Source organism: Capsicum annuum, unplaced genomic scaffold (genome assembly GCF_002878395.1).
Source record: "Capsicum annuum cultivar UCD-10X-F1 unplaced genomic scaffold, UCD10Xv1.1 ctg3188, whole genome shotgun sequence".
In the NCBI taxonomy this organism is placed as follows: domain Eukaryota; kingdom Viridiplantae; phylum Streptophyta; class Magnoliopsida; order Solanales; family Solanaceae; genus Capsicum; species Capsicum annuum.
This window is the reverse complement of record NW_025838547.1, coordinates 1-8,915: the sequence shown is the minus strand read 5'-3', so window position 1 is coordinate 8,915 and position 8,915 is coordinate 1. Positions and strand designations below refer to the sequence as shown.

Below are 8,915 nucleotides of genomic sequence, written 5' to 3'. Positions count from 1 at the left end.
ATGCTAATGTTCATAATAGTTGTATGGGCAAACTAAATTTAATTACTACGTCTATCAATCCATGTACGTTTATTACTCGTGATATTTTTTTCTACATTAGTTAAGTTTTAGTTAATTTCGATAAGGTACATTCATTAGCACATATTGTATGTTTTTATATATAACAATTAGGTAGTTTGAATATCTGAAGAGCTAAAAGTTGTAAAGGAGTTGTATTAAATAAGTGATTAAGCATTAGATAATTAGATTACACTTTTATATATACATACAGGATTTACTCTATCCATCTATAGACACCTATATATGGTGTATGCTTCATTTGAATATCTGAAGAGCTAAAAGTTGTAAAGGAGTTGTGAGAATTTCATGTTAAACGGCTTCTATTTTGTGAAGCTCCAATGGAAAGTTTCAATAATTTTTAAGAGATGAAAATTTTGTAGGGTTTTCAGCGAATTTCACATCTTCCTTTCAATTTTCATCGGACTTGAATGTTATTTTCATCTGACATGATCACTATTCAGCATCAGTCTATGGAATCTTGTGAGGTATGAATTTTATTAGTTCATCTAGTTCAGGGACTTGAACCTGAAACCTCGAATTATATTCTCGACCACTTCATTGACACTATAAGCCACTATACTCAAAAAAGATGAAATTTTTCCACAATCCATTGCTAATGGTCTTTGTTTATTGAGAAAAAGAAAGAAGGTAACATCCCTACTCTGTTGCTGCAGTCTTTTTCAATTGAATACTCTTTCAGTCATTTCATCAAACATCTTCCATGCAAATCACGAGTTGCTTTAATCTTCACATAGTATATGACTTTTTTGTTAGTGGATTTGTGGTAGTGAACTGATTCCCTGTAAAGGGTATTGAGTCAAGTATTGTATGAAGGATTAGTGGAAGTTTCAGCTTTATTGCAGTAGAATTTTCAAGAAAGTGACAAAGAAAATGGTGTATCTTTTTTAACTTTTTATGAAAAGAATTTATGTTATGTTGTAAGGGCCCTAAAGTGGAAACAACATGAAAAAATGAAGAAAAGATAATTTATGTTATGTTAAATGGGCCCTAAAGTACCAGCAACAGATTTCAGATTGCTGTACCTACTTCAATGGCTGCTTCATATGAGGGGAGATAAGTATCCTGTGTTAAGAAGTTACCATGTAGTGGATGACGCATGCTTTGCATTATTGACCACTTTTATTTTTTTTTACGCTCTTTTAGTTGATTATCATTTTACCCCAGGCGTTCTGCGTCTTTTTATCAGTAGGTAATATGGTTCAATCATCACATTGCCAAATGCTCGTTGTTTCTGTAGTTGGAAGATTACTGTGTCTCCATCGTTAGGAGAATCAAGGAATTTTATCGTTGGCCTGGAGATATAAGGGAGCTTCTGATGTATCTGAAGCATGCGATGGATTCCAAAGATTCAGATCTTAATTCCATCTCCACGCAATCAGAAGGAATTGAAGATGAGATGAAAGCAGCTGCACAAGATATTGCCAGTTATCAGGTTTCTTTTTTAGGATGCAGTTTCTGGGTTTATTTTTCTCTTTTTTTTGTCGTTACAAACATAAAAACACAACACTTAAATATAATAGTGTAACACCCCGCATCGTCCATGCGTTAGCTTGAGGTAGCATGCTCCTAGGTTAAATGGCTAGAATAGTATCTAAGAGACAGCCTCATGTCGTTGACTTTCAAAGTGAGTAAAGTTTAAACCATATACAATTTCCCTAATTTCAACTTTTTTGTAACACCCCAACTTAGGAAGGAGTCCCACATCGGCAAAACAAAGGAGGGATGCTTGGTATATGTGTGAAAAAACCTTATTCCCTAGTGTGATGCATTTTAAAGCCGTGCGGGCCTGAGCCCAGAGCGGACAATATCACTATTGGGTTGGGGAGTAGGGGTATCTCAGGCCTGTGTGGTTCGGGATGCTCGTCGTGGCCAGGACCTCGGGTCGGGTCGTGACAGAATGGTATCTGAGCCGCTCTTGTGTTGTCCCTGTAGATGTGGACCTGCATTCAAAGTGAGTGTAGGCGAATTTCGGTAAGGCAGGGCAAACCTCAGTCGTGAGTGTAGGCAAATCTCATTCGGTGGGCAAACCTTAGCGAGGACTCGCTAAGTCCGTAAGGGGGTGTATGTAACACCCCAACTTAGGAAGGAGTCTCACATCGACAAATCACAGGAGCGGGGCAAACCTCAGTCCTGAGTGTAGGCAAATCCCATTCAGTGAGGCAAACCTCAGCGAGGACGCCGAGTCCGTAAGGGGGGTGTATGTAACACCCCAACTTAGTACGGAGTCCCACATCGACAAAACACAAGAGCGATGCTATATATATGTGTGAACAAACCTTACTCCCTACTGACGCGTTTTAAAGCTGTGAGGGCCTGGGCCAAAGCGGACAATATAACTAGTGGGTTGGGGAGTGGCAGGGGTATCTCGGGCTTGTGTGGTTCGGAATGCTTGTTGCGGCTAGGGCCTCGGGTTGGGTCGTGACATTTTTATGAGATGTTTGCTTCACCTTTAACCTGATGAACATTATACTCAGTACGTCACAAGTATACAAACCTTAATCTGAAAATGTACCAACGCAGTACGTCACAAGTATATCACTATGTCCGATATTCTTTGTTTAGAATAAAACTGAGTGCAGCTTGGTTCAACTGCAAACTTCAATTAACTCGTTCTTAAACAGCGTAAACTGAAGATGGGATGACAGAAAACAGCAATAAATAAACCAATATGTGGATGTAGAGAACTTCGTTCCCAACGACAACAATTTGGTAAACAGGATCTCTGCCGAAGAGAGTTACCACAACAGGTGATGGTTCAAACAAGAAGTTTGTGAACTTCATATAGTATATACTGTTTAGTGACATTTCCCAAGAAAGAATTTTCAACAAGAATCTCTTTTTACTTAACAAAAATGTGTAGAAAGCGATATCTGTCCAAACACATCTGAACTACCACTTCGTTAGACTTTGTAGGTTAGAAATAAGAGATAATGGTCAAAAACATACCTGAATTATCACTCTTTCCTGAGTTTCACCTAAGTTCCTCGAACTCTTCAAAAATATCTACGGATGCGTGTCGGATCCTCCAAAAATAGTGTATTTTTGAAGGATCCGACACGCGTGTGGCAACGATTTTTGGAGAGTCCGAGCAGCTTAGAGTTTCACACCCCAAATATCAGTTGTTCCCTTTTCCTATCTGAACTATCACCAGATGTTCCGTTTTCCTACCTGAAGTATCACCATCTATGTATTAAAACACACCTTGTTGAGTAGATGGTGATCTTTCGGGTAGGAAAGTGATAATTCAGTTGTGTTTTTACCATTAATAACTTGAGAAATAATACTAGCTTAGAGTTACCGATACTAAACATAAACAATGTCGGCGGTCCTCTTTATGAGGCAAGGATAACTACGGGAAAAAGAATCTTAGAAAGCTACGTGTGACTAGATACATAAAGGCACTCTTATGATTACGACTCACCAGCACTTTTGCACTTCCGAAATCACAAATTTTTACTTGGTGGGTAACAGGGTCTACCTGTGGAGGCCAAAAGAATGATATCATAATATGAAGGGCCGCAATATACTAGCCGAAATAGCAACATCAAAGACACATTACCAAAATATTCTGAGTTTTCTAATCTCTGTGGCAAACGCCGGCAACATTGTGCATGTACGCTAGCCCCCTAAATACCTGAACAAGTCTCCGTTTAATATAGCTCGTGATTACGAAGAAAAGTGTGGCTCAAGAAGGTGCGTCACTTACTTGATACGTGTAAAGCTTAACGTAGATGAGTGGCATTCTTTGGTTCACATTGCTGTAATGCTTCAACATCCGATACATAGTTTCCGGAACATATTCCATGACCAAATTGAGAAAAAGCTCGTTTTTACTAGTAGTTGAATAGAAGCAATGCTTTAAAGAAACTACATTCGGGTTATCCATAGTCCACATATACTGCAGTTCACGATTCTTGTATCTACGATCTTGTAAAACCTTCTTTATCGCAACTGTCTCCCCATTTTCCAGGCATTTTGCCTACACAAGACTAGTACCAGTCGACCTCAAGTTAGTAAACGTCGCAGCAACTAGTGAAACAAATAAGGTTTGTGCTCGCTTGCCTGAAAAACAACTCCGAATGATCCAGTCCCCACGACACGTTAAGCCATGTAACTGATTGTCTGCACCAAATTATTCACGAAACCCAATACATTTTCAATTTTCAATAAGAAATAAATTAGAGTAAAGCATCTAGTACCTCCCTGAACTATGACCAAATTTGCTACGATACACTCCCACTTCACGGGGTCCTGGGGGTCCTAATATCCCCGAACTAAATTTTAGCGTATTTTTGTCAACCTTTTTAGCTGATGTGGCATCTTTGACGTGGCTCCCATTTTTATGTAATAGAGGTGTCACATCAGCACAAATGAGTGACAAAAATATGCTAAAATTGAGTATCGGGGTGGGGGTAATAGGATCCCTATGAAGTTGGAGAGCAACTTTGGCCATAATTCTGAGGGAAACTGGATGCTTATCTCAAGAAATTACTGTAGAATTCAGCACTCAATAACAAACGTTGATGAATCAACAAAGACAACATTGTTATCTGCTTTGGCTCGCCATTTTTCCCTCCGATGGTAGTTGAAATTATATGACCAGTGACGGCACCATTCACATCCATAACAGGAGGAGACATCTCCTACAATCCACACGAAACATAGATCTCAGACAAGCAATTTCTAAAACCTTCTATAACATTATCGTACTAAAAACACGTAACACTACAAACAACAAAAAATATCATTGTGTAACCATAAGTTCAGATGAGTAGTGAAGTTTGATCTAAAGGGGCAATATACTTTGAATCTAAGAAACAACAAGCCAAATATTCACACTAAAGATTTCCAGAAAAATGAAACTAGCAGAAAGAAAACCAACTTGACAATAAAAGTTCTAAACTCTTTGTACATAAAAAATTGGGAAAGAGGCAGAAATATACCAAAACTTTGGCGAAATTTGCTGTAACAGCGTCAACTTTGCAGGGGTCCTATGACCTCCCTCGACTATTTCTTATGTATTTCTATGACATATATTTGTCTAGCTGGACCACTTCAGACCCTTACGCGCTTAGAATGCGTGTAATCACGCAGCGATCCAGTTGCGCAAATATATGTCACAGAAATACGGTAATAAATAGTCGATGGGGGTCATAGGCCCCAACAAAGTTGAGACGAGTTACAAAAAATTTCTCCAAAGTTTAGGTATATTTTGAATCTTTTTACCAAAAAAAAAAATACACAGAAAGTAAAATGGCATTTAAACTCAGATTAGTAGTGAAATTTGATCTAAAGGGGCAACACAAATATTCCCCTAACTAGCAATAACCAACTAAACAAGCAAAGTTATGAACTTTTTTTACATAAAAAAAAAACCCCACAAAGCAAAAATGGTATTTAAACACATATTAGTGTAATGAAACATGATCTACAGAAGCAATATATCCAAGAAACAACCTTAAATTCTCCAAACAATCAAGAAAATAACTTAAACAAGTATGAACTTTTTGTACTTAAAAAAATACCCAACAAACCAAAAATGGTATGTAAACTCATATTAGAATAATGATATATGATCTAAAGAAGCAATATACAACCTGAAATTCTCCAAAAATTAAAGAAAACAACTAAACAAATAAATTTATGAACTTTTTGTACATAGAAAAAAACACCCAACAAAGAAAATTGGTATTTAAACTCAGATTAGTAATGATATATGATCTAAAGAAGCAGTATATCCAAGAAACAACAACCTTAAATTCTCCAAAAATTCAAGAAAACAACTTAAACAAGTAAATTTATGAACTTTTTGTACATAAAAGAAATACCCAACAAAGCAAATTGATATGTAAACTCATATTAGTATAATGATATATGATCTAAAGAAGCAATGTACAACCTTAAATTCTCCAAAAATTCAAGAAAACAAAGTAAACAAGTACAATTATAAACTTTTTTATAAATAAAAAAAAACAAAGTAAACAAGTACAATTATAAACTTTTTTATAAATAAAAAAAAGGATAAACTACATAGAGTAGCAAACCTTAGTTTTAAATTACAAAAAATAGCAACACTTTAATGAAATTACCTTATGTAGCAAATCTAGCATTATTTTAAGTGGGGGACCACAATTACCGCCTCTCAAAAGCAGGTTCCACTATTCACGCTTAAACTTTATCTTTCCTTTAATTGCTTTATACTTTACCATTTTTCATGCTTTTTCTCAGATTTTCTCTTTCAAATTATTTCCTTAGCGTTTTTTCCACAATATGATAAGGATATTGTTCCACAATTTTAGGTAACTAATTAATTCAGTTATTGCATGTTATCAATTTCTCAATATTTTTTTTTGAATTTTGTACTATTAACAATTTCTCCACTTCATCTTTAAGATTTTGATTTTTGTTGATGTTAACTAGGAATCAAGGTCATCGGATTTGCTGAATTTTATCTTATTTGTTTTTTCAGTTAAATTTGATGTTTTATGAGTTGATATTGTTTAAAAAAAAAATTAAATTTTGGATGAGAATTGAAACTGAGTTTTGTTTTGTTGTGATTAATGAAGGATAACCGGAGTTGAATGGATATTGTAGATGATTTTGGGTTGATCTATTGTTGTTGTTGGTTGGATTTTTTCGAAGATAGCTGATATTTTGAAGAAAAAAAATGGTTGAAAAAAATTTCTTTTTCAAAAGATGAAAAATAAAAAAAATATGAGAAGAAAAGAAAAGCAAAAGAAATTGCAGAGTCAAGCAATGTTGATGACGATGTTGAAAACTCTTGTGCTAATGAATCTGAAGAAGACAATGAGTTAATATGTATTTTATGTTTCTCCTGGTATGTATTTAGGAATTGTATTAAAAATACATATGCATGTTATATGTATTTTTTGATGTGTTGGTTGTATTTTGTTGATATATACAGTTTAAGGTATAGTTTTAATATGTATTTTATGTTACCATGATATGTATATATGGATCAGCGTGAGCTAATTTGTTCTGTTCAAAATATATATGCATGTTTTATGCATTTTTTGATGTGTTGGTTGTGTTTTGTTGATTTTTACAGTTTAATAAGGTATGGTTTTAATATGTATTTTTATTTTTTCCTGATATGTATTTAGGGATTGCTTTGAGCTGATTTGTTCTGTTCAAAATACATATGCATGTTATATGTTTTTTTTGATGTGTTGATTGTGTTTTGTTGTTGTTTTTTTTTTTACAGTTTTATGTGTTTTTTTTGTTAAATTTGAGAAACATCATTGGGTTCTCGCAGTTTTATCATTCTCCGAGAGGTGCATATCCTTACATAATTCATATGAATCCTCTGGTCACTATGTGGTTGTTCTGGCTGAGATAGAGAAATTATCTGGGATTATCCCATTGTATCTCCAAGCTTGTAATTTCTACAAAAAAAAAAGGCATTGATCTTCATAACCATCTAAGATAGAAAGATAAAAAATTTTCAAATCTTTTTGACGTGTTACTTGCAGATGAATTGCTTCAACAATCAAGTGGAATCTTGTAAGTATTTAATATACATTTATCAAAATCGTAAGTTTGTAGAATTTAAATTTTATTATTCAATTTTTTTTGTAGGGACTATGGTTTGTATATAGTAACATACGCAGAGTGTCTTTATTATGGTAAAAGAGTTCCTTTGATTGAGTTCAACCCCAACATACTTTGTACACGTTATGCTGCTCTATTGTGGGATTATGGCATGAGAAAACAAGAAGCAAGTGCTCATAGCGATGTCGAAGAACCCTTGAGGCTTGGCAGGCATAGCCGAATAAATAGTGTCACTGAAGTTTTAGAAATATGATGATTGTTGAATTTATTACATTGGATAATCGACAAACCATTGTATGAATGTTGGTTATTTTTGTAATAGCCAGCTTATTATCTCCTTTTAATGAAGAGTTAATTGGTAATTATAACCGACTATTAATGGTAATTAAGGGAATTAAAGTGGACAAGCCAAAAGCCTTCTTCAGTTTCAACTATTAACGTTATAAGTTTACTATTTGGGCTTTTCTAATCCTATTATTTTGGAGAGCAGCAGAAAGCTGCGTAGGAAAGGAAAAAAAAAACCAGAAAGTAACTAAAGAAATTATTCAATTCCTCTTTTTCTTTTGAACTGGAAAGAAATAGCTTTGAAGAGAGTTTTTCGTTGTTCATGCGCTGTGATAGAAAGCTTGTATAGTAGCAAGTTCATAGTCAGGTATGAAATTTAATTATTATTGTGTACTCTATATAGAGGTTGCTATGATTCTTGTCTAAGAAGCATAATTAACTATGGTTTAAAAGAAAAATAAAGAAACCAACGGAAGTCTGGAGAGTGTAGACAACATTAGCAAGGAGCAGAAAAAGAAAATAGTTTATGCATCTTGTAATGCTTTGAAAAAGGAAAAGATTCAATGAATACTATTACTATTAGGATCCTATTGCTAATTGTACGTTAGTGTAAGAAAAAAAAGATATTAGAGTAATGATTAACCTATGATTGAAGGAAAAGAATGATTTGAGATTAATTAGTGGATGTTGGTGTAAAATATTGGATAGTGGTATATTTAATAGAAAATAAGAAAATTGTTATCTACTGCTAAACTCCTATTTCTACCATTCTTTATTATATTTGAAGACTTTTCTAATGATCAGAAAATAATGGGAGAAACTGAAAAGTATTAAACCCGATAGACAAATAGTGTCCAATGCGTGAAGCCCGATTTCTGTTAAGTTAGCTTCCTGATAGTATCATGTTGGGACAGTGGTGTTAAGATATTTTTATCTTTAATACATGGTTTAAGGTGAAGATTATTGCGGTTTAGCTT

At 34.4% G+C, this 8,915-nt stretch overlaps 2 long non-coding RNA genes across 2 annotated transcripts; both read left to right on the top strand.

The window, feature by feature from the left end:
• The first annotated feature begins 278 nt into the window (after nt 1-278).
• LOC124891183 lies at nt 279-1,741 on the top strand. Its single transcript, XR_007049563.1, has 2 exons — nt 279-545; nt 1,319-1,741. It is a non-coding gene; the product is annotated as an uncharacterized LOC124891183 (long non-coding RNA).
• Nucleotides 1,742-6,314: 4,573 nt separating this feature from the next.
• LOC107868424 lies at nt 6,315-7,936 on the top strand. The gene is made up of 3 exons (XR_001673753.2): nt 6,315-6,380; nt 7,358-7,605; nt 7,681-7,936. It is a non-coding gene; the product is annotated as an uncharacterized LOC107868424 (long non-coding RNA).
• The last annotated feature ends 979 nt before the right edge of the window (nt 7,937-8,915 follow it).